Here is a 26,507-nt window from a genome sequence, read left to right as displayed (position 1 = left end):
TCAAATTTTTATTATGTACGTACATAACCAGAAGCTTTTATCCCCAAAAGAAGAAAAATCATGTTCTTACACTAATTCATCAGCAGGTGTTTCCTTTGGCTTTTCCTTGAAGTCTATTGACGTGAAGACTGGTAAGAAGAACTGTGAAGTGATTCCACCAATAACAAAGTGCCCCGGCTGATTATACTGGTGTTGGACGTGGAAGAGGTCAATGACACAATGCAAAGCAGAACGTATCAAAAATAGAGGGAACAGCATGAGTAGGGTCCAGAAGGGTAAACCTAACATCTTGAGATGTGGTAGTTCTCCTCTTAAAAATAAAGCACCTGTTTCAGTCTAAAATACTTATCATCACCCAGTGTCCTCACCTTCTGTCCTGTTGCCCTCCAGCAGCTCTAATCTATGTTTATAAATAAATGGTAGAATAGCTGTCATTGCCACTGGGGGGTTTTTTAAAAGCATTCTGCTGTTTCTCTGTGGCATATGGGCTTCAAAATACCATATGGATACTGCTTGAGAAAGAATGAACTGCTATGTGTATAGATAATAACATGGTACACAGCCCCGGGGGGGTTGCCAGGTCTGTGGCACCATGTGCAGCAGAAACATTGAACAAAACATGTTTTGCTCCCTTGAGAAGATATTAATTGTTGCATTGCAGATCGGGCAGAGCACCTGGTTTCAGGAAGATATGAATGGGTGTGAAAATAATAGTGGATTAGCCAGGCCATGGGGGAAAATGGAAAGGCTGGTGTTCCATTATGCTCCAGAGAAGGGAATGTTCCAAAGTATAGAAAATGCCTTGCATGAAAAAGTGGTCAGGTCCAGCATCTTGACTAACAAAGGAAGGAAGAAATAGTTCACTGAGAACTTGGCCAATGTTGACATGTGGTTTTGTGGTTTTTTGCAAGGATGATGTCCATTCACATTGAGCACTTCCTTGCTTACTTTCAGGCTGCCAGAAAAGGCCCTCTGTCTGTTTTCTGATACTGTAAACAGAACCAGGCACACTGATTGCTCAATAATCAAGGAGTCAGCACATGGCACATCTGTCAGATAACCTTGTCAGTTGCAGAAGCTAAATTTCTGTCCTCTCTCCTCCTTATTTATACCTTTGTCCTTGAATTTTTTTCACTGTGACTCAGCTTTCTTAATCATTCTAGCCTTTTCCCGTCCCTCCTTTCCTGCGCTGCAAGTGGAGAAGGGGAAGGAGCTGAATCAGGACTCTATTGCAGAGTAGGAGACACAACCCCTGCTCCTTCTCTATCAGCACCTGCTGCTACCTCAAGCCTCTCCCCTTCACCCTCACTCTCTGCTGGTGATTCCTCTCTGTCCCACCAGTCTGAACCTGGTTCAAAGTCCCCTTCACCTTCAGGTGCCTCCTGGCTGCCACCACACTTCCTCATCCAGCCAGTCCCTGACACTCACTGCGTGCAGTCTCAGGACTTACCTCAGAGCATGGCCAGGTTCAGGACTTTGTGCACTATCAGGATTTACATCAGAGGATGCATGGGTTCAGGATAAGGCCTCTTTATTGCCTACATGAGGGATTAGTTTTTCAGATCAAAGTCATGTGTGGTGTCAGCAGGTATAAAGGGGATTTTTATTAAAACACCGAAGGAAAGCCCAGCTCAGAGCTGCATATCTTAAATAAAATGAAAATGTGGTACAGGGGAGTGTGGGCAGTCCCAGAGCAGCTCAGAGTAAAGTGTGTGGCATGATAGAGGCAATGGCACATCCACTCTTTAAGAGAACCATTTTGGACCCAGAAGCTACGAGCCATAAACTATGACCCAGTGACAGGGGTGCTAAGTGGGGGGTGGGGGGCTAACCCTGAAAAATTTCAAGGAAGGAGCAGGGCTCCCTCAACATTTCATGGCAGCCATTGTGGCACAAGCCAAAGGGCTGCTAGCATCACCTCACTTTGCCATTGTAATTGAGGGGGCACAGGCATGTCAGCATACCATGACCCATGCGGAAGCCATGGGGCATCTGCATGACATGTCAACACACACCACAGTGTGTGTAAGTGACGTTAGGACACCCCACGGCATGTACACATGGCCTGCTGACATCACACTTCCCAGGCAACCCCGATCACAGGGGTAAGGCAACGTGAATGCCCATTGACAAATAACCCCTTTGAGGGCAAGATCTTGAGATGGTGGTGAAAGTCCTTTTCAATCAAGGGGCAGGGCCCCCTCAATGTAAGCACACCCTTTGACAGGGATAAAAGACACAATACAACCAAGAAAGATTTCACCTGGCTGGTGCCATGCATGCAGGACATAAACAGGATCATTTGCAATACACTTCAAATTAGGGAATTTGCACACCATATGAGAAAACATCACTACCCCCGCCAGCATTGCAAAGCTTGACAGTTGCTTTCACAAGACAGAATCAGAACTCAAAATAACCATAACACATTGGAGAACTGGGCCCAAGTTACAAAATGAATTTCAATAGGGAGAAACATAAGGTTCTGTATTTAGGCAGGAAGAACCAGATTCCCAAATATAAGATGGAGGAAACCTGGCTTCCTAGCAGTACATGGGGAAAGGATCTACGGGTCTTGGTGGACCACAAGTTTAACATGAGTCAACAGTATGATGCAGCAGCAAAGACCTAATTTTTTCTAGGCTGCATCAGCAGATGTATAGTGCCCAGATCAAGGGAAGTAATAGTACCACTCTATTCTGCTTTGGTACGTTTAAACCAGGAATACCGCATCCAATTCTGGATACCACACTTGAAGAAGGATGTTGACAAGGTGGAGCATGTACAGAGTAGGGCGATCAAGATGATCAAGGGTCTGGAAGCCAAACCTTAGGAGCAACAGTTGAATGGGCTGTGTATGTTTAGCCATCATATGTTTAATATCTTTATAGTATGTTTATATAATTGCCATCTTCAGATATCTCAAGGGCTGTCACAGGGAAGATGGAGCAAGCTTGTTTTCTGTTGCTCTGGAGGGTTGATGACTGCAGTTCTGACAGTATTCAAGTTACAATGGATTCAAGTTACAAGAAAGGAGATTCCGCGACTAAACATCAGGAAGAACTTTCTGTCTGTACGAGCTGTTAGACAGTGGAAGGGACTCCCTCAGGCAGTAGTGGGCTCTTCTTCATTGGAGGTTTTAAAGCAGAGGTTGGAAGGCCATCTGTCATGGGTGCTTTAACTGAGATTCCTGCATTCCAGGATTGGGGCTGGATGACCTTCAGGGACTCTTCCTACTCTACTATCACATAAAGGTAAAGGTAATGGACCCCTGACCATTAGGTCTAGTCGTGGCCGACTCTGGGGTTGCGGCACTCATCTCGCTTTATTGGCCGAGGGAGCCGGCGTACAGCTGGTCATGTGACCAGCATGACTAAGCTGCTTCTGGACAAATAGAGCAGCACATGGAAATGCCGTTTACCTTCCCGCCAGAGCGGTACCTATTTATCTACTTACACTGTGACATGCTTTTGAACTGCTAGGTGGGCAGGAGCAGAGACCGAACAACGGGAGCTCACCCTGTCGTGGGGAATCAAACCGCTGACCTTCTGATCGGCAAGTCCTAAGCTCTGTGGTTTAACCCACAGCACCACCCGTGTCCCTTCTACTATCACATGTTCTATATTAATTAATCAAAGTAAATCAAGCAGAACAATACAATAAAAATATTAGGTATATTTGTAGAAGTACAAATATAAATAAATGAAACCAATATATCGGAAAAAGATTTAAATTAGATAAGTAGAGTACTTATGAACATTACGAAGACCAAATTTCATGTTGCACCATGGAAAGGGATTCTTTGTGTCTATATTTGTTGTGTTCTGTACGTGATAAAATCCCACCAAACTGCACAGAATTTTTCATTATTATTCACTGCCTTTGGAAACACATTTTATTATGAGCAAATTTTTCAACTAGTGCTAAACAACACATATTTTTATACTGGAGCAGGTTGCAAGTACTGTAAGGTTTTCCATATTTTGACAACTGCAGTTCTGACAGTAAGCAACATCTATATCAAGAGAACCTGAAAGCTGAAGCCTTCCCAAACACACAAACCTTAAAACATTTAAAATGTTATCCACTATAATGATTTTAATAGTTAGATTGTTACTTATTTCTCTTTTTTAGCTGCTCTTTTGAGTTGAGTTCAGGCTTGAAGACAATGATATAACATTTTGGGGAGAAGATACAACCCAAGATTCCAGCACTGGAGGCCAAGATGGAGAAGATCTCCACAGCCACTATGTACTTCCCTTTGGTGCTTAAGTAGGATGGAACAAAAGAAAGCCACACACTGCAAAACACCAACATGCTGAAAGTGATAAATTTGGCTTCATTAAAAGTGTCTGGCAGCTTCCGAGCAAAGAAAGCCACAACGAAGCTGACAAGAGCCAGCAACCCCATGTAACCAAGAACATAGTAGAACATGTTGGCTGAGCCTTCATTGCATTCCACTATGACTTCTTCAGGCAGAGAGTGCATGTCCAGATCTGGGAAAGGAGGGTCAGTACAGAGCCATACTATACAAATACTTGCCTGGATAGAAGCACAATCAAAAACAATAGAGGTGGAAAATCTTGTCCCCAAACATTTCCTCATTTTGGATCCTGGTTTGGTAGCCATGAAAGCCAGAACCACCGTGAGGGTTTTAGCCAAAACAGAAGAAACAGCCACTGAGAAGATGATACCAAAGGCAGTTTGTCGTAGATTGCAGGTCAGTAACTGAGGGCGCCCAATGAATAGCAAGGAGCAGAGGAAGCAGAGCAGGAGGGAGATGAGCAGGGTGTAGGTGAGATTCCGGTTGTTGGCTTTGACAATTGGAGTGTTTTGATGTTTGAGGAAGATTCCAAACACCAAAGCTGTAGTTGCAGAAAAAGCCAGAGCCAAAAGAGCCAAACTGATGCCTAAAGGTGCTTCATAAGATAAGAAGTTTTCTTTCTTGCTGATGCACTGGTTTCTCTCTTGGTTAGGATACCGATCTTTTTGGCACTGGAAGCAATCATCTATATCTTGAAGTATAAAGAAATCAAGATTATAGTTATAGCATTTTCAGTCTCACTGATATACAGATATTTATGGTATGGGATCAGGAAACTTTGAATTTCACTGTACTATAATTCAATGTAATTTACTGTATATATGATACAAAACATTATCTTGTTCATGAAATTGTTAGAGGGTTTGTCTTTAAGGTAAGCTATTTTTGGAAGATTCTTTCCAGTGGATAATTAAATCAGAATTAAATCTAATTGATAAGCTCCATAAATGTATGTTTGTGTTTACACTTGCATAGAATTGAAATTTGGCTGTGTTTAGAGGGGAGAAATCCCTAGTCCACCAATAAGAACTTTCAAAGCTATCTGAATGGAGAAATAATAATTTAACATTAATATTTCACAACTTAACAGTAAAAATGGTTGTAAAATAGGAAGTTTCATTTACCAATATTCAGAGTATTTCCTATCCCAGAAAGGAAGCTTAATGTCAACGTAAGACTAAAGGTGCTAATATAATTCAGTTAACACACCTAGGAATATGGTCAAAAAAGTACTCTTGAACTGACAATTATTGAATTTTGGTGATCTAGTAAGTTGCTGTCCATGCAATCCATGAAGATTTCAGGTGTGGAGGTAAGCAGAAGATATGTTGGTTGGGTATGGATAACATTGTTTATGATAATACACTTGTACATTGGTATCTCGGTTTAAGACCAGCCCTTACAAACATTTCGGTTTACAAATTCCACAAAACCGGGAGTTGTCTCCCTTTTTGTGAACATTATCTCAGTCTAAGAACAGATTCTGAACGGTGGAAGGGCACTGGCAGTGGGAGGCGTCATTAGGGAAAGCCCACGTTGGTTTAAAAACAGTGTCAGTTTAAGAACGGAATTCCGGAAAGGATTAAGTTCGTAAACCGAGGTATCAGTATATCTCTAACATCAGTATATCTCTATTTATATGGAAGACATTCTGAAAAATATGGAATCAGGTAGTTGTAAGATAGCTAATGGTGCCAATGATTACAGAGCAATTAAGATACACCAAACCAAATGAGAGATTGTGGTTCTTATTTATTACGGTGTTTGTCAGCTTCTTCCTGCACAGCAACAACAACAGAACACTATCCTTTCCGTGATCTCCATCTCTTCCTAATATTAAAATCTCCACCACAGATGTAAAAAATGTTAGTATTTGTATTGTATTTGCACAGTAAATATATTTCACAAAGAATATATGGTATTGGGGAAAGAAGGAGGCAGTTGGTAGTTGAAGGTAGGTTGATTCTTGTGTTAGTTGCATCTTTGATTGAGAGCGTGGGAGTTTGGTGACTTCAAGCAGACATTGTCCGGAGAGGTTTTTGAGGATGGGCAAGATTTGGATTATTAGCTTATTCTCTGCTATGAAGGAGCTTTGAAAACAAAAAGGATTAAACCCTCTCTTGGGCTCAAGGGACAAAAGCACATTGCATTCATATATATTTATATATATAGAGAGAGAGAGAGAGAGAGAAGATGAATGAATAATACTTGTTGTATTATACTTGTTGACAACCAGACAAGAAAAGGTTTATCTTCAGATCTTTTGTAGGGCGTCTATTTGTTCACAAATAGCTAACAAAAAACATATTCTCAATATAGTTGATATACTAGCATAAAGTCCCCTACCTGTCTGGTTTGAAATCTTCCCTTCTGGACATGGAGTACAATCATAGCAGCAAAAAGGTTCTCCATCTTTCCTTTGTCTGCTGTAACCTGGACGGCAGTGGTCATTACACAAGGCAAGGGGCACCACCTGCCCATAAAACAGAAGGTATTGTATTCTATTCTCTTTGTGTTTGTTCTTTGCCTTTTCATCAACAGGCTGCTGAATTGAAATAAGGCACCCAACAGGGTATTTTTAAAATAAATTAATTAATAAGCGCCACTAACTTTACAATGGTTGTGACAATCACCAATATTTGTGCATATTCAACCCAATAAAGAGTATAGAATCATAGAGTTGGAGGCGACTCTGGGGATCATGTATTCCAACCCCCTGTAATGTAGGAATATACAGCCGTCCTATAAAGGGATCAAACCTGTGACCTTGGCATTATCAGCATCTTGCTCTAACCAACTGAGCCTCTCAGCTAGTAAATGGCTCAGGGAAAGAAAATGTGAATATCTACTGATATGAATTTCCCTTTTATAATATGTTTTTAAAGATGGGAAGTGGCAACTTTGTTCCATTAAAGAAATGGAACTTGTCAACAAATCTTGGTTCAACTAAATAGTCTAGGCATTTCAAATGGTGTTTCAGGGAAGAGCTGCACGGTTTTAAACCCTGAAAGCCAAGATCACTACAGTGACATGTAAACAAGCCATCCCTAACATACAAAGAATCAATGCAGCTAAAAGGAACTCATTCAGCAGGGTGTACATGATTACGAAACAAATCTGGTGCATGTCTACCTATAGACCTCAGAAGCTGCAATTGGGTCCCACCTGGTTAAAACTCTGGTGCCATGTAATGATCTTTTCATCAATGGAGAAATGACTGCCCAGCGGAGCTTGAGGATCCAGTTTCCCAACTTTCACTCTTAAGAAGGACTTATTTGGGAAAGTCACCCAGTTGATAATATCAAATCCACCTTCTAGTTCACGTTTCTCATTAAAAAAGACAGTGTCCCCCGCACTGTTGTTGAACAAGATATTCCTCAGGAAAGGTTGAAGCTACAGAGGAAGAAAGAGAATGGTAGATTTGGTAAAAATAGAGAAGACACTACAAAGCTTCTGTTTTCTCATGATGGGATCAATTCATACTATTCGTTGAAGCTCCCCTTGAGTTTTCAGGGGAGACATACCTGCCCAGGTTCCATTTTAGAAACTAATTTTGTATTTCGTAATTAAGAAGCATTTTTTACCTAGAGGTAGTAGCTGCCTTCATTCAATGTAAGTAAACATATTTACTTTTACAAATTTGCCTGGTTTATTCTGAGCAACAGGTAGAAACTGAGGAAAGATCAGCAGAACACAAATAAACAGGGATAAAATGTGTAATTTCATAATTCCTAGCCTCACAGCCTCCTTGCCATCCTTTTTCTCCCACACACGTTGAATAGGAGGCTTAAATTCTAATTTACAGATTTAATCCTTAATCCATATCCATCCAACCTAAGTTCAACATTTCCATTCAACTCTTTTTACATAGACTTTAATACAACAAAAGCTTTTGAACTTCGTTTTGAATTTCACCAAACCAATGCAAGTGTGTATTCATTGAAAAACTATATTAGACATTACCTGGAAATATTGATTTTGAGGTCCCAGATAGTTACCAAGCACCATCTCTCCCTGTTTAGTTCTGGGTGCCAACATGGCATGCAAAGCATGTGCCACAGCATAGACGGCATTGTAGATGCTGTAGCTTTGGCTGGTCATTTGCATTTCAAAAAAAGCCCCAGGAAGGCTCTCCAGCTTCTCCTCGCCAGTGCAGGATTCCTCCTCCGTCTCCACATCTAGAAATTGGCAACCAAATGCCTGTTGCCAGAAGAACCTGATAAAGCCGTCGGCCTCAGAGTGGGGATTCAGGTTCAGGAGGAAACGGTGGAACCCCTTCACCTCACTGGAATGAATGGCAAAGGATAAGGCACCATGGAAGTTTTCTATATCCAGATCTTTGTGGAATGGCTCTGAAGAGAAATCCCAGTCGGCGGTCATAACCCACACTTTGTTTATGGGATTCACACTCATCATTCTACCTATCAGTAGCAGCCATTGCAAACCTGTCTTGGTGTTTTTCTCTGCGTTGACAACAAATACATTGACGTTTGTTTTGCTTAGGGACTCGGCCATATTCTGACATTTCTCTATCAACCCAGTATCATCAAAACCACTGTGGTTTACCACTCTCTCAGTGACAGCTATACAGATGCCATTCCGGGAAAGCTGCTGTGTCAACTTTTTCACAAACGTTTCTCCTTTATCGTCAGCTGTGACAAATATCCCAACCCACTTCCACTGGAAATACAGAAGAAGCTGAACAATGCCAGTGTATTGATGTTCTTCACTGGGGGCCATTTGGTACAAGGAAGAAATATGGTCTTTTTCACTCACCGCTGGAGTAAATGAAGAATAGGTGATCTAGCAAAGAACAGAGGGTTTTTAAATCACCAGGTAGGATATCTGTGTGTCTTTAGGTTTTTTATTCAAGCTGAGTTCAATAAATTTCTGAGTTTAGGATTACTTTTTGAATCTGCTTTTCCACATCGCAGCTCCTCATTTTCCTACTTTTGCCATGTCTTATAGGGTTATAGGCATTAGTGGCTGGTGGAGTGGGTCAGGGGAACTTATTTGGCCTTTTGAGACAAGAGTCTTTGTGATGTACAGGGAGAGCAAAAACAAGGGATAAAGGTTGGAATAGTGCAAATGCATCATGGTGAGTGCTGCATTGGATACATTAGGTGCATTTTCATCACACCACTGAGCTGCTCCTCCTGGCGCCACACACAGGAAAACCGGGCGGCAGCACTGCCATTGTACTGCGAGCTTTACTTTCAGGGGCAGCACAGGATTTTAGGAGGGGGATTGGGGCCCGAAGGGGGTGCACAGAACAGGCTGTGGCCTTGGCAGGCTTTCACAGCTCCACTCACTTGAAATTTCAGCCTTCATGACATAGAAAAATGACCAGGTAAACAGATATTTTTGTGGAGGAGGGTCAAGATATTAACTGATATGCATCATAATCAGCTGGCCATTACTGACATGATTTTCTACAGATAACTATGTTGTTGTTTTTAAAAGGCAAGACTTTTTTGTTTTAGGCTGCCAAAAACATTCTCCTTTCCTTCTCCCCCTCCCAATGCCCTGGGAATATACACTAAGGCTAAATCATACACAACAGTTGTGGAGTCTTCATTCCAGCCACACTCTTCCTACCTGTAGAATCTTATAAAGCTCCAAGATGGAGGCCATGTGGCTTGATGTTTCAGAGTCAAGGCCCCCAATGGCAGCTACCAGGTTCTTCTCAACACCACACTTGTAGTTGGGGATGGTTTTCCTATGATGAGAGATGAGGTTCAAAGTATTCTGATAAGTCATCTTTGCATCACAGTAGCTGTCATAGATCTGGAACCCCAAAGTGATGTTGGATAAAATGTTGGGGTTCTCGTTGACCTCATTCACAGCAAAGACTAAGGAAAGGACATGCTGGTAGTTCTTTGGCAATGCGCTGAAACAATAGAGGGATTATGCATGTGGTGGGTCTTCCTGCTTCTGCTGGACAGACCTCATGTTTTGAAAGTGGATAAACACACACAAACATTATCTGAATGAAACTGAATTTTGAAAGATCCAGGGGAGACAAAAGAAAGTAAACCCTTAGGTAAACTCTGAAATTTATTCCCACAAGTGTTAGTGATGGCCAACAACTTATATGGCTTTAAATGAAGATTAGACATTTCTAATGAGGGATATAGCTATTAAGCACAGTGGCTATGTTCTCTCCCCACCATTGGAGGCACCATGCCTTTGAAGCACAGTTTCGGGGAATAGGAGCTGAGAAGACTGCTGTAATGCTCAGGACTTGCTTGTAGATTTCTCATGGCATCTGGTTGGCGACTGTGAGATCACAGTGTGGGGCTATATGGGCCATTGGCAGGAGTTAGCAGGGCCTTTCTTACATTTGCTAGTTCTAATGAAGTCTCTGTGGAGAACAGGATGACTTGTATGACACAACTGCTTAAGGGCAGAGTAGAAAAAAAGAAGGGAAAAATATGGCTGCAGATGAAATATGAAATTCAAAGGATGTTAGTGTTTTGGTTTTAAAAACATATCAGGAAATCTGAATTAGTTAGGTGTGCATTTCAATGTAAATTGAGCTAATGTTCTCCCCGATTCCTACTTATTGAGAGTCCATAATGGTACTTATTGGTACCATTTCATTGACTCTAGCTCAATCTACTGATGGTCTGCCTGTCCTCTCTACTACAAATCCTGCTAGCCACCTGCCAACACTGAAGAGACTGCTTTTTGATCATACTAGCACGTTTATTATCTAATTTTTTATTATGTACGTACGTAACCAGAAGCTTTTATCCCCAAAAGAAGAAAGATCATGTTCTTACCCATATTCATCAGCAGGTGTTTCCTTTGGCTTTTCCTTGAAGTCTATTGAAGTGAAGACAGGTGAGAAGAACTGTGAAGTGATTCCACCAATAACAAAGTGCCCCGGCTGATAATACTGGTGTTGGACGTGGTAGAGGTCAATCACACAATGCAAAGCAGAACGTATCAAAAATAGAGGGAACAGCATGAGTAGGGTCCAGAAAGGTAAACCTAACATCTTGAGACGTGAAGGTTCTCCTCTTAAAAATAAAGCACCTGTTTCAGTCTAAAATACTTATCATCACCCAGTGTCATCACCTTCTGTCCTGCTGCCCTCCATCAGCTCTAATTTATGTTTATAAATAAATGGTAGAATAGCTGTTATTGACACTGGGGCGGTTTTTTATAAGCATTCTGCTGTTTCTCTCTGGCATATGGGCTTCAAAATACCATATGGATACTGCTTGAGAAAGAATGAATTGCTGTGTGTTAAGATAATAACATGGTACACAGCCCCAGCGGGGTTGCTAGGTCTGTGGCACCATGTTATCTGTTTCATTGCAGATTGGGCAGAGCACCTGGTTTCAGGAAGATCTGAATGGGTGTGAAAATAATAGTGGATTAACCAGGCCATGGGGGGGAATGGAAAGGCTGGTGTTCCATTATGCTCCAGAGAAGGGAATGTTCCAAAGTATAGAAAATGCCTTGCATGAAAAAGTGGTCAGGTCCAGCATCTTGACTAACAAAGGAAGGAAGAAATAGTTCACTGAAAACTTGGCCAATGTTAACATGTGGTTTTGTGTTTTTTTGTAAGTATGATGTCCATTCGAATTGAGCACTTCCTTGCTTACTTTCAGGCTGCCAGAAAAGCCCCTCTTTGTGTTTCTGATACTGTAAACAGACCCAGGCACACTGATTGCAGTAATAACCTTTATTGCTCAATAATCAAGGAGTCAACACATGGCGCATCTATCAGATAACCATGTCAGTTGCAGAAGCTAAATTTCTGTCCTCTCTCCCCCTTATTTATACCTCTTTCCTTGAATTTTTTTCACTGTGACTCAGCTTTCTTAATCTTTCTAGCCTTTTCCCATCCCTTCTTTCCTGCGCTGCGAGTGGAGCAGAGGAAGGAGCTGAATCAGGACTGTACTGCAGAGCAGAAGACACAACCCTCGCTCCTACTCTATCAGCATCTGTGGCTACCTCAAGCGTCTCCCCTTCACCCTCACTTTCCGCTGGTGATTCCTCCCCGTCCCACCAGTCTGAACTTGGTTCAAAATCCCCTTCACCTTCAGGTGCCGCCTGGCTGCCACTACTCTTCCTCATCCAGCCAGACCATGACACTCGCTGTTTGCAGTCTCAGGACTTACCTCAGAGCATGGCCAGGTTCAGGACAAGGCCTCTTTCTTGCCTACATGGGGGATTAAGTTTTCAGATCAAAGTGATCTGTGGGGCAGCAGGTATAAAGGGGATATTTATTAAAACACTGAAGGAAAACCCAGCTCAGGGCTGCGTATCTTAAATAAAATGAAAATGTGATACAGGGGCAGTCCCAGAGCAGCTCAGAGTAAAGTGTGTGGCATGATAGAGGCAATAGCACACCCACTCTTTAAGAGAACCTTTTTGGACCCAGAAGCTACGAGCCATAAACTATGACCCAGTGACAGGGGTGCTAAATGGGGGTGGGGGCTACCCATGAAAAATTTCAAGGAAGGGGCAGGGCTCCCTCAACATTTTATGGTGACCATTGTGGCGCAAATCAAAGGGCATGCTAGCATCACCCCACTTTGCCATCGTAATTGAGGGGACCCGAGCATGTCAGCATGCTGTGACTCATGCAGAAGCCATGGGGTGTCTGCATGACATGTCAACACACCCCACAGTGTGTGTAAGTGACTTCAGGGCACCCCATGGCATGTACTCATGGCCTGCTGACATCACACTGCCCAGGCACCCCCGATCACAGGGACAAGGCAGTGTGCATGTCTATTGACAAATAACCCCTTTGTGGGCAAGATCTTGAGATGGTGGTGAAAGTCCTTTTCAATCAAGGGGCAGGGCCCCCTCAGTGTAAACACACCTTTGACAGAGATAAAAGGCATAATACAACCAAGAAAGATTTCACCAGGCTAGTGCCATGCATGTAGGACATAAACAGGATCATTTGCAATACACTTGAAATTATGGAATTTGCACACCATATAAGAGAACAGCGGGGGACACGGGTGGTGCTGTGAGTTAAATCACAGAGCCTAGGACTTGCTGATCAGAAGGTTGGCGGTTCGAATCCCCAAGATGGGGTGAGCTCCCGTTGCTCATTCCCTGCTCCTGCCAACCTAGCAGTTCGAAAGGACGTCAAAGTGCAAGTAGATATATAGGCAAGTAGATACCGCTCCGGCAGGAAGGTAAACGGCATTTCCGTGCGCTGCTCTGGTTCGCCAGAAGCGGCTTAGTAATGCTGGCCACATGACCTGGAAGCTGTATGCCAGCTCCCTCAGCCAATAAAGCGAGATGAGCGCCGCAACCGTAGAGTTGGTCATGACTGGACCTAATGGTCAGGGGTCCCTTTACCTTTACCTTTTATGAGAGAACAGAACTACCAGCACAAGCATTGCAAAGTTTGACAGTTGCTTTCACAAGACAGAATTAGAACTCAAAATTATCATAAGACATTGGAGAACTGGGCCCAAGTTACAAAATGAATTTCAATAAGGACAAACATAAGGTTCTGCACTTAGGTAGGAAGAACCAGATTCCCAAATATAAGATGGAGGAAACCTGGCTTACTAGCACCACATGGGCAAAGGATCTACGGGTCTTGATGGACCACAAGTTTAACATGTTGAATGGGCTGTGTGTGTTTAGCCGTCATATGTTTAATATCTTTATAGTAAGTTTATATAATTGCCATCTTCAGATATCTCAAGGGCTTGTCACAGGGAAGATGGAGCAAGCTTCTTTTCTATTGCTCTGAAGGGTAGGACCCAAACCAATTGATTCGAGTTACAAGAAAGGAGATTCCGCGACTAAACATCAGGAAGAACTTTCTTTCAGTAAAGCCTGATAGACAGTGGAAGGGACTCCCTCAGGCAGTAGTGTGCTCTTCTTCACTGGAGGTTTTAAAGCAGAGGTTGGATGCCATTCAGAGGTTGGGAGTGGATGACCTTCAGGTACTCTTCCAACTCTACTATCGCTTAAATGTAAATGTAAAGGGACCCCTGATCATTAGGTCCAGTCATGGCCAACTCTGGCCTTGCGGCACTCATCTCGCTTTATTGGCTGAGGGAGCCAGCGTACAGCTTCAGGGTCATGTGACCAGCATGACTAAGCTGCTTCTGGTGAACCAGAGCAGTGCATGGAAATGCCATTTATCTTCCCTCCAGAGTGGTACCAATTTATCTACTTGCACTTTGACGTGCTTTTGAACTGCTAGGTTGGCAGGAGCAGGGACCGAACAACAGGAGCTCACCTTGTCACAGGGATTCAAACTGCCGACCTTCTGATCGGCAAGTCAGGGTTTAACCCACAGCGCCACCCGTGTCCCTTCTACTATCACATGTTCTATATTAATTAATCAAAATAAATCAAGCAGAACAATACAATAAAAATATTAGGTGCAGAAGTACAAATAGAAATACACAAAACCAATATATTTGAAAGAGATCTAAATTAGATAAGTAGAGTACTTAAGAACATTTCGAAGGCCAAATTGCATGTTGTACCATGGAAAGGGAATCCTTTGTGTCTCTATTTCTTGTGTTCTGTACATGATAAAATCCCACCAAACTGCACAGAATATTTCATGAAATTCATGGACTTTGGAAACACATTTTTTTATGAGCAATTTTTTCAACTAATGCTAAACAACATATATTTTTATATTGGAGCAGGTTGCAAGTACTGTAAGGATTTCCACATTTTGATGACTGCAGTTCTGACAGTATTCAAGTTACAATGGATTCAAGTTACACGAAAGGAGATTCCGCGAGTAAACATCAGGAATAACTTTCTGTCTGTACGAGCTGTTAGACAGTGGAAGGGACTCCCTCAGGCAGTAGTGGGCTCTTCTTCATTGGAGGTTTTAAAGCAGAGGTTGGAAGGCCATCTGTCATGGGTGCTTTAGCTGAGATTCCTGCATTCCGGCATTGGGGCTGGATGACCTTCAGGGACTCTTCCTACTCTACTATCACATAAAGGTAAAGGTAATGGACCCCTGAGCATTAGGTCTAGTCGTGGCCGACTCTGGGGTTGCGGCACTCATCTCGCTTTCTAGAACGAGGGAGCCGGCGTACAGCTTCCGGGTCATGTGACCAGCATGACTAAGCTGCTTCTGGAGAAATAGAGCAGCACACGGAAACGCCGTTTACCTTCCCTATTTATCTACTTGCACTGTGACGTGCTTTTGAACTGCTAGGTGGGCAGGAGCAGAGACCGAACAACGGGAGCTCACCCTGTCGTGGGGATTCGAACCGCTGACCTTCTGATCGGCAAGTCCTAAGCTCTGTGGTTTAACCCACAGCACCACCCGCGTCCCTTCTACTATCACATGTTCTATCTTAATTAATCAAAGTAAATCAAGCAGAACAATACAATAAATATATTAGGTGTAGAAGTACAAATATAAAAAAATGAAACCGATATATCTGAAAAAGATTTAAATTAGATAAGTAGAGTACTTATGAACATTACGAAGACCAAATTTCATGTTGCACCATGGAAAGGGATTCTTTGTGTCTATATTTGTTGTGTTCTGTACGTGATAAAATCCCACCAAACTGCACATAATATTTCATTATTATTCACTGCCTTTGGAAACACATTTTATTATGAGCAAATTTTTCAACTAGTGCTAAACAACACATATTTTTATACTGGAGCAGGTTGCAAGTACTGTAAGGTTTTCCATATTTTGACAACTGCAGTTCTGACAGGAAGCAACATCTATATCAAGAGAACCTGAAACTGAAGCCTTCCCAAACACACAAACCTTAAAACATTTAAAACGTTATCCACTATAATGATTTTAATAGTTAGATTGTTACTTATTTCTCTTTTTTAGCTGTTCTTTTGAGTTGAGTTCAGGCTTGAAGACAATGATATAACATTTTGGGGAGAAGATACAACCCAAGATTCCAGCACTGGAGGCCAAGATGGAGAAGATCTCCACAGCCACTATGTATTTCCCTTTGGTGCTTAAGTAGGATGGAACAAAAGAAAGCCACACACTGCAAAACACCAACATGCTGAAAGTGATAAATTTGGCTTCATTAAAAGTGTCCGGCAGCTTCCGAGCAAAGAAAGCCACAACGAAGCTGACAAGAGCCAGCAATCCCATGTAACCAAGAACAGAGTAGAACATGTTGGCTGAACCTTCATTGCATTCCACTATGACTTCTTCAGGCAGAGAGTGCATGTCCAGATCTGGAAAAGGAGGGTCAGTACAGAGCCATACTATACAAGTACTTGCCTGGATAGAAGCACAACCAAGAACAATAGAGGTGGAAAATCTTCTCCCCACCCATTTCCTCATCTTGGATCCTGGTTTGGTGGCCATGAAAGCCAGAACCACAGTGAGGGTTTTAGCCAAAACGGAAGAAACAGCCACTGAGAAGATAATACCAAACACAGTTTGTCGTAGATTGCAGGTCAGTAACTGAGGGCGCCCTATGAATAGCAAGGAGCAGAGGAAGCAGAGCAGGAGGGAGATGAGCAGGGTGTAGGTGAGATTCCGGTTGTTGGCTTTAACAATGGGAGTGTTTTGATGTTTGATGAAGATTCCAAACACCAATGCTGTAGTTGCAGAGAAAGCCAGAGCCAAAAGAGCCAAACTGATGCCTAAAGGTGCTTCATAAGATAGGAAATTTTCTTTCTTGCTGATGCACTGGTTTCTCTCTTGGTTAGGATACCGATCTTCTTGGCACTGGAAGCAATCATCCATATCTTGCAATATAAAGAAATCAAGATTACAGTTATAGCATTTTCAGTCTCACTGAGATACAAATCTTTATGGTCTAGGATCAGGAAACTGTACTATAATTCAGTCTAATTTACAGTATACACCATAACAATGTTATCTTTTTCATGAAATTGTTAGAGTGTTAACATGTTTTGTCTTTAAGGTAAGCTATTTTTGGAGGATTCTTTCCAGTGAATAATTAAATGAGAATTAAATCTAAATGATAAGCTCCATAAATGTATATTTGTGTTTACACGTGCATAGAATTGGAATTTGGGTGTGTTTAGAGGGGAGAAATCCCTAGTTCACCAGTAAGAACTTTCAAAGCTATCTGAATGGAGAAATAATATTTAACATTAATGTTTCACAGCTTACCAGTAGAAATGGTTGTAAAATAGGAAGTTTCATTTACCAAAATTTCCTATCCCAGAAAGGAAGCCTAATGTCAAAGGAAGACTAAAGGTGCTGATATAATCCAGTTAACACACCTAGGAATATTGTCAGAAAAATACTCTTGAATTGAAATTTCTAGAATTTTGGTGATCAAGTAAGTTGCTGTCCATGCAATCCATGAAGTTTTCAGGTGTGGAGGTAAGCAGAAGATATGCTGGTTAGCAATTTATAATATTGTTTGTGATAAAACACTTGTACAGTGGTACCTTGGTTTAAGAACAGTAAATATATTTCACAAAGAATAAATGGTATTGGGGAAAGACGGAGGCAGTTGGTAGTTGCCGGTTGGTTGATTCTTCTCTTAGTTCTCTTAGTTGCATCTTCGACTGAGAGCGTGGGAGTTTGGTGACTTTAAGCAGACATTGTCTGGAGGGGTTTTTGAGGACGGGCAAGATTTGGATTATTATCTTATGCTCAGCTATGAAGGAGCTTTGAAAACAAAAAGGACTAAACCCTCTCTTGGGCTCAAGGGACAGAAGCACATTGCATTCATTAATGTATATATATATGAATAATACTTGTTGTTCAACTGTTGACAACCTGACAAGTAAAGATTTATCTTCAAGTCTTTTGTAAGCCGTCTATTCTATCACAAATAGCTAAAAAACAAACAGGCTTTCAGTATATTTGATATATTATAGCATACAGTCCCCTACCTGTCTGGTTTGAAATCTTCCCTTCTGGACATGGAGTACAATCATAGCAGCAAAATGGTTCTCCCTCTTTCCTTTGTCTGCTGCAACCTGGATGGCAGTGGTCATTACACAAGGCAAGGGGCACCACCTGCCCATAAAACAGAAGGTATTGCATGTATTCTATTCTATTTGTGTTTGTTCTTTGCCTTTTCATCAATAGGCTGCTGCATTGAAATAAGGCACCCAACAGGGTATTTTTTAAAAAAATAATTAATTTATTAATGCCACTAACTTTACAATGGTTGTGACAATCACCAATATTTGTGCATATTCAACCCAACAAAGATAATAGAGGGGGCTCTGAGGATCATGTATTCCAACCCCCTGTAATGTAGGAATATACAGCTGCCCTATAAAGGGATCAAACCTGTGACCTTGGCATTATCAGCACCTTGCTCTAATCAACTGAGCCACTCAGCCAGTAAATGGTTCAGGCGAAGAAAATGTGAATATCTACTGATAAGTGTAGATTTTATAATATGTTTTTAAAGATGAGAAGTGACAACTTGGTTCCTTTAAAGAAATGAATCACAGAAATGAAACTAAAGATTCCCACGAAGAACAATTTTGTATTGCATGCTTTCTGTGCTTGTTGCATGTGGATGTTCTCATTATAAAACATTTATTTCATTAATGGATTATTATTTCACAATCCACCTTAAGAAAAATGAAATCTCAAACATGGCAACAGCAGAAATACAGTGCTTGGCAGAGGTATATGGGAGCCATAGAACACACCAAAAATTAATTATAATTTTTATTAATTTATAATTCCCTGACACCTAAAAAGTTCTTCCACAGAATGACTCCAAAGGTTCTAACCCTTTGCTGCTAGCCACACTACACCAACACCCCTACCACTGGTCAACAAATCTTGGTTCAACTAAATAGTCTAGGCATTTCAAATGGTGTTTCAGGGAAGAGCTACACGGTTTTAAACCCTGAAAGCCAAGATCACTACAGTGACATGTAAACAACCCATCCCTAACATACAAAGAATCAATGCAGCTAAAAGGAACTCATTCAGCAGGGTGCACATGATTATGAAACAAATCTGGTGCATGTCTACCTATAGACCTCAGAAGCTGCAATTGGGTCCTACCTGGTTAAAACTCTGGTGCCATGTAATGATCTTCTCATCAATGGAGAAATCACTGCCCAGCGGAGCTTGAGGATCCAGTTTCCCAACTTTCACTCTTAAGAAGGACTTATTTGGGAAAGTCACCCAGTTGATAATATCAAATCCACCTTCTAGCTCATGTTTCTCATTAAAAAAGACAGTGTCCCCTGCACTGTTGTTAAACAAGATATTCCTCAGGAAAGGTTGAAGCTTCGGAGGAAGAAAGAGAACGGTAAATTTGGTAAAAATAGAGAAGACACTACAAAGCTTCTGTTTTCTCATGCTGGGATCAATTCATACTATTTGTTGAAGCTCCACTTGAGTTTTCAGGGGAGACATACCTACCTAGATTCCATTTCAGAAACTAATTTTGTATTTCGTAATTAAGAAGCATTTTTTACCTAGAGGTAGTAGCTGCCTTCATTCAATGTAAGTAAACATATTTACTTTTACAAATTTGCCTGGTTTATTCTGAGCAACAGGTAGAAACTGAGGAAAGATCAGCAGAACACAAATAAACAGGGATAAAATGTGTAATTTCATAATTCCTAGCTTCACAGCCTCCTTGCCATCTTTTTTCTCCCACACATGTTGGATAGGAGGCTTAAATTCTAATTTACAGATTTAATCCTCAATCTATATCCATCCAACCTAAGCTCAACATTTCCATTCAACTCTTTTTACATAGATTTTAATACAAGAAAAACTTTTGAACTGCTTATTGAATTTCACCAAACCAATGCATGTGTGTATTCCTTGACAAACTATGTTAGACATTACCTGGAAATATTGATTTTGAGATCTCAGATAGTTACCAAGCACCATCTCTCCCTGTTTGGTTCTGGGTGCCAACATGGCATGCAAAGCATGTGCCACAGCATAGACGGCATTGTAGATGCTGTAGCTTTGGCTGGTCATTTGCATTTCAAAAAAAGCCCCAGGAAGGCTCTCCAGCTTCTCCTCACCAGTGCAGGATTCCTCCTCCGTTTCCACATCTAGAAATTGGCAACCAAATGCCTGTTGCCAGAACAACCTGATAAAGCCATTGGCCTCAGAGTGGGGATTTAGGTTCAGGAGGAAACGGTGGAACCCCATCACCTCACTGGAATGAATGGCAAAGGATAAGGCACCATGGAAGTTTTGTATATCCAGATCTTTGTGGAATGGCTCTGAAGAGAAATCCCAGTCGGCGGTCATAACCCACACTTTGTTTATGGGACTCACACTCATCATTCTACCTATCAGTAGCAGCCATTGCAAACCTGTCTTGGTGTTTTTGTCTGCATTGACAACAAATACATTGACATTTGTTTTGCTTAGGGACTCGGCCATATTCTGACATTTCTCTATCAACCCTGTATCATCAAAGCCCCTGTTGGTTACCATTCTCTCAGTGACAGCTATACAGATGCCATTCTGGGAAAGCTGGAGTGTCAACATTTTCACAAACGTTTCTCCTTTATCGTCAGCTGTGACAAATATCCCAACCCACTTCCACTGGAAATAGAGAAGAAGCTGAACAATGCCAGTGTATTGATGTTCTTCACTGGGGGCCATTTGGTACAAGGAAGAAATATGGTCTTTTTCACTCACCGCTGGAGTAAATGAAGAATAGGTGATCTAGCAAAGAACAGAGGGATTTTTAAATCGCCAGGTAGGATATTTATGTGTCTTGAGGTTTTTTATTCTTGCTGAGTTCAATAACTTTCTGAGTTTTAGGATTATTTTTGAATTTGCTTTTCCGCATCACTGCTCCTCATTTTCCTACTCTTACCATGTCTTATAGGCAGTAGTGGCTGGTGGAGTGGGTCAGGGGAAATTATTGGCCTCTTGTACATTGAGGGCAAAAAGGAAGGGAGAGAGGTTTGAACAGTGCAAATGCATTATGGTGAGTGCTGGATTGGATACTGGTGCGTTTTCATCACACCAACCTAGCTCTTCACCTCTACACCTTTCCTTCTGTTTACAGCACACATAAAATGGTGCTGGGTGGTCCGCCTTGCAGGAAAAAGAGCTGATTTCCATGTGATACTTCAGAGCAAGATTTGTAGAATCTTCTAAAGCATGGTTTGTCAAACTTTCTCATTTATCCTAACCACAGGGCCCACTTACATGGGTGGAAATTATTGAGGCCCATTAGACGTAAGATAGTTAGCCAGAGGCAGAGTTTGGCATAATCAGCTGGAAATTCCTGACATGATTTTCTACAGATAACTAATTCATCTCTGAAAATGTTTGAATTCTTTTTCACAGTATTTTCTTTCTCAAAAATGGGTTCCATAGCTCAGCTTTTCTCTACACTATGCACAAACATTTGTTATGGAGATTTTGTGACTCAGTTAATCTATTTTAGGGAGAATTTCCTGATCCAGGGGTTTTAAGTTGATAAAACATATGACTTTATATTTTTTCCATTCCCAGCTCCACATGCTCCTCAATGTCATTTCATATTACATTCTCCTTTCACACACCACTTATCATAGATTCCGGTGTATTAGGTGACTGGGCATATAAGACGACCCCCCAAATTGGCAGCTGCTTATATGTGGCAGCTTTGCTGGGCAGCGGCAGTGGGCGGTGGTCTCCACCCCGGGAGGAAGCTGTCCGGTGAAGTTGTCCAGCGATGCTAAGCTGGCTTTGGCAGCTTCAGCCGCTTCGTTGAGCAGGAGCAGTGGGCGGCGGGTTCCGCTCCGCATTGGGAGGAAGCCGCCCAGCGAAGCCGGCTTATTATCGCTGGGCAGCTTCCTCCCAGCGCAGAGCCCGCCGCCCACTGCTGCTGCCCAGTGAACCCATATCTGGCGTATAAGATGACCCCCGACTTTTTAGAGAATTTTCTGGGGTTAAAAATTCATCTTATATGCTGGAATCTACGGTATATCTTTTTCATCCACTCAACCATATACTTTCAGTTTCTTTCATCCCTCCTCCCTGATCACTTTACACTCACTTCTTGCTTATGATTTTTTTTAAACTCACTTATCCATTTCCTTTGTGTTCTGAGCTTAATATATATTTGCTAATAGATTTATTTACTAATAAATATTAATCTTTTATCCCACTTTCAATTTTCCTTTAATTCCAATACCCATCCAACTTTAACATCTCTTCCCATAAACCAGCCCTGTCTCCAAACCACATTGACAGTGATCCAACCTAAGGGTGTTGTCATGGCAAGAGAGGGGGAACTGGTCTGGCTTTGGCACTGAGGACAATCCACTGGTGGATCCCAACCTGATGTTTGAAAAAAATTGTCATACAGTTTAAAATTCTGATTTCTTCATACCATACACCCTCAGTGGCCTACTAAGGGAATTGATCTTAATTTCTTCTAGTCATGGCATACTGAATGCTGAAAGAACAGGGTAGTTTTATTATTATTATTTAATTTAATAAATAAATAAGCAAGAAATATTTGTTTTAGCCTGCCAAAAAAACATTCTCCTTTCCTTCTCCCCTCCCAATGCCCTGAGAATATACACTAAGACTAAATCATACACAACAGTTGTGGAGTCTTCATTCCAGCCACACTCTTCCTACCTGTAGAATCTTATAAAGCTCCAAAATGGAGGCCATGTGGCTTGAAGTTTCAGAGTCAAGGCCCCCAATGGCAGCTACCAGGTTCTTCTCAACACCACACTTGTAGTTGGGGATGGTTTTCCTATGATGAAAGATGAGGTTCAAAGTATTCTGATAAGTCATCTTTGCATCACAGTAGCTGTCATAGATCTGGAACCCCAAAGTGATGTTGGATAAAATGTTGGGGTTCTCGTTGACCTCATTCACTGCAAAGACTAAGGAAAGGACATGCTGGTAGTTCTTTGGCAGTATGCTGAAACAACAGAGGGATTATGCATGTGGTGGGTCTTCCGGCTTCTGCTGGACAGACCTCATGTTTTGAAAGTGGATAAACACACACAAATACACACATTATCCCATAAGATTATAATCTGAGCACATGCAATGAAATTGAATTTTGAAAGATCCAGGGGAGACAAAAGAAAGTAAACACTTAGGTAAACGATGAAATTTACTCCCACAAGAGTTAGCAATGGCCAACAACTTATATGGCTTTAAATGAAGATTAAAACAGCAGCAGCAGCAGCAGCATCAACAACAACAACAACAAGGGAGGTAGCTGCTAACCACAGTGGCTATGTTCTCTCCCCACCATTGGAGGCACTATGCCTTTGAATCCCAGTTCCTGGTAATGGGAGCTGAGAAGACTGCTGTAATGCTCAGGACTTACTTGTGGGTTTATCGTGGCCATCTGGTTGGCTGCTGTGAGATTATAGCATGGGGCTATATGGGTCCTTGGTCTTTCTTACATTTGCTAGTTCTTATGACCTCTGTGTGTAGAACAGAGTGAAAAGTATGGCATATGTGGTGTCATGTAAGGTAATAAAAACTTTCTGGGATATGATATATAATGAAATGAGAAAAAGTTTGAAACAACTTCCTGACAGTAAGAGCTGTTCGACAGTGGAATTTGCTGTCAAGGAGTGTGGTGGAGTCTCCTTCTTTGGAGGTCTTTAAGCAGAGGCTTGACAACCATATGTCAGGAGTGCTCTGATGGTGTTTCCTGCCTGGCAGGGGGTTGGACTCGATGGCCCTTGTGGTCTCTTCCAACTCTATGATTCTATGAGTCTATGAATGTTTGTTGAAAACCTGGAAGCTTTTTTATTAGCAATTATAAGTACTGAGATTCCAAAGGATCAGAAAAGACTATTTTTGTATGCGACAATAGCCACTCAGATGTTATTAGCCCAGAGGTGAAAATAAGAATAAATCCCGACTAGGGAAGAATGGCAAACCAAGTTGATGGAGTATGCTGAAATGGAAAACTAACTGCAAAGCTCAGGAACCAAGAGGACAAGAACTTTAAAAAAGAATGTGGGAAAATTATAATTTATTTAGGAGACCATTGTAAACAGATGAAAACATTAGTAAGATTTTAATCTGATTTATAAAGTAATTGATTGATATTCAGTTGTAAATGTTGACATTAGGAGCCATGGAGAGGATGGGGAGAGTTGTGAGATTCAGAGTAATCTCTTTATATGAATTTGTAATTGATTGTGTTAGAAGTATATATATTTTTAAAACCAAATAAAAACTATTCTATATAAAGAAAATTATCTAGTTTTTTATTATTTACTTACATAGCCAGGAGCTTCCCCCCCCCCCCAGAAAAATAAAAATATTTCCTTACGTATATTCATCAGCAGGTGTTTCCGTTGGCTTCTCCCTAAAGTCTATTGAAAAGCTGGGGAAAAAGAATTGTGAAGTGATGCCACCAATTACAAAGTGCCCCGGTTGATAATACTGGTGTTGGACATGGAAGAGGTCAATGACACAATGCAAAGAAGAATGTGTCAAAAATAAAGGGAACAGTATGAGTAGGGTCCAGAAGGGTAAACTTAACATCTTGAGATGTGGAGGTTCTCCTCTTAAAAATAAAGCACCTGTTTCAGTCTAAAATGCTTATCATCACCCAATGTCAGCATACCTTCTGTTCTGTTGCCCTTCAGCAGCTCTATATGTTTATAAATAAATGGTAGAATAGCTGTCATTGGCACTGGGGTGGTTTTTTATAAGCATTCTGCTGTTTCTCTGTGGCATATGGGCTTCAAACTATCATACGGATACTGCTAGAGAAAGAATGAATTGCTTTGTTTTAAGATAATAACATGGTACACAGCCCCAGCGGGGTTGCTTGGTCTGTGGCACCATGTGCAGCAGAAGCATTGAACAAAATATGTTTTGCACCCTTGAAAATATCTTTTCTGTTTCATTGCAGATTGGGCAGAGCACCTGCTTTCAGGAAGATCTGAGTGGGTGTGAAAATAATAGTGGATTAGCCAGGCCATGGGGGAAAATGGAAAGGCTTGTGTTCCATTATGCTCCAGAGAAGGGAATGTTCCAAAGTATAGAAAATGCCTTGTATGAAAAAGTGGTCAGGTCCAGCATCTTGACTAACAAAGGAAGGAAGAAAGCATTCACTGAGAACTTGGCCAATGTTAACATTGCTTTTCTGTTCTGCAAGCATGGCATCTATTAGCATCGAGTACTTTGTTGCTCACCGTCAGGCTGCCAGAAAAACCCCTCAGTTTGTTGTCTGATGCTCTAAGCAGAACCAGGCACTGTGATTGCAGAAATCAACTTTATTGCTCAGTAATCAAGTAGTCAGCACACGGTACATCCATCAGATAAGCACGTCAGTTACAGAAGCTAAAATTCTGTCCTCACTCCCCCTTATTTATACCTTTGTCCTTGCATTTTTTTCACTGTGACTCAGCCTTCTTAATCGTTCTAGCCTGTCCCTTCTTATCCAGCACTGGGAGTGGAGAAGGGGAAGGAGCTGAATCAGGACTGTATTGCAGAGCAGGAGACATAGCCCTCGCTCCTTCTCTATCAGCACCTGTGGCTACCTCAAGCTACTCCCCTTCACCCTCACTCTCTGCTCGTGATTCCTCCCTGTCCCACCAGTCTGAACTTGGTTCAAAATCCCCTTCACCTTCAGGTGCCTCCTGGACCACTAGCTGCCACTACTCTTTCTCATCCTGCGAGATCCTGACACTCGCTGTGTGCAGTATCACGACTTACCTGAGAGGATGCCTGGGTTCAGGACAAGGCCTCTTTCTTGCCTCCATAGGGATTAAGTTGACAGATCAAAGTGATCTGTCATTCATCCTGAAAGATGAATGTTTTAAAAAATGGCAGAAAGAGATTTTAAAATTTATCTGGGGGGGGGGGCAAAAGGCCAAGGATAAAACATAAAATAATTACAAATGTAAAAGATAGAGGCGGGTTTGCCCTCCCAGACCTTGTATTATGAATCTGCTTGTTTGGTATGGATCAGGGACTGGATGAGATTAGATAAGCAAGAGGCATTAGAACTAGGACATGGCAACAGATTTGGCTGGCACGCATACTTATGGTACAGGAAAGGGAAGGTTCATAGAAGTTTTTACAACCATATAAATAGGAAATCACTAATGAGAGTATGGGAGAGATACAAAGACTAATTGGAACAAAAGACCCCGTGGTGGCTTTCACCCCATGAATTATTACTGCTCAAACCACTTAGAAAGAAAGGAAAATGGCTCACATATGTTGATTTATTAAAGGAACATGATGGAAAATGGAAATTAAGAGATTATGATGAGATCAAAGACCACTTTCAGAGTTGGTTGC

At 41.6% G+C, this 26,507-nt stretch overlaps 1 long non-coding RNA gene across 1 annotated transcript; it reads right to left on the bottom strand.

Moving 5' to 3' along the window:
* Positions 1–11,173: 11,173 nt before the first annotated feature.
* Positions 11,174–19,400, bottom strand: LOC310662342. Its single transcript, XR_014504265.1, has 3 exons — positions 19,296–19,400; positions 18,155–18,281; positions 11,174–11,225 (listed from the first exon to the last, which is right to left on the bottom strand). It is a non-coding gene; the product is annotated as an uncharacterized lncRNA (long non-coding RNA).
* Between the last annotated feature and the right edge of the window lie 7,107 nt (positions 19,401–26,507).

This window comes from Podarcis tiliguerta, assembly GCF_965153285.1.
Source record: "Podarcis tiliguerta genome assembly, chromosome: 13".
NCBI lineage: Eukaryota > Metazoa > Chordata > Lepidosauria > Squamata > Lacertidae > Podarcis > Podarcis tiliguerta.
Note: the sequence above shows the minus strand (reverse complement) of the source record. Positions and strands in the feature narration are given on the sequence as shown.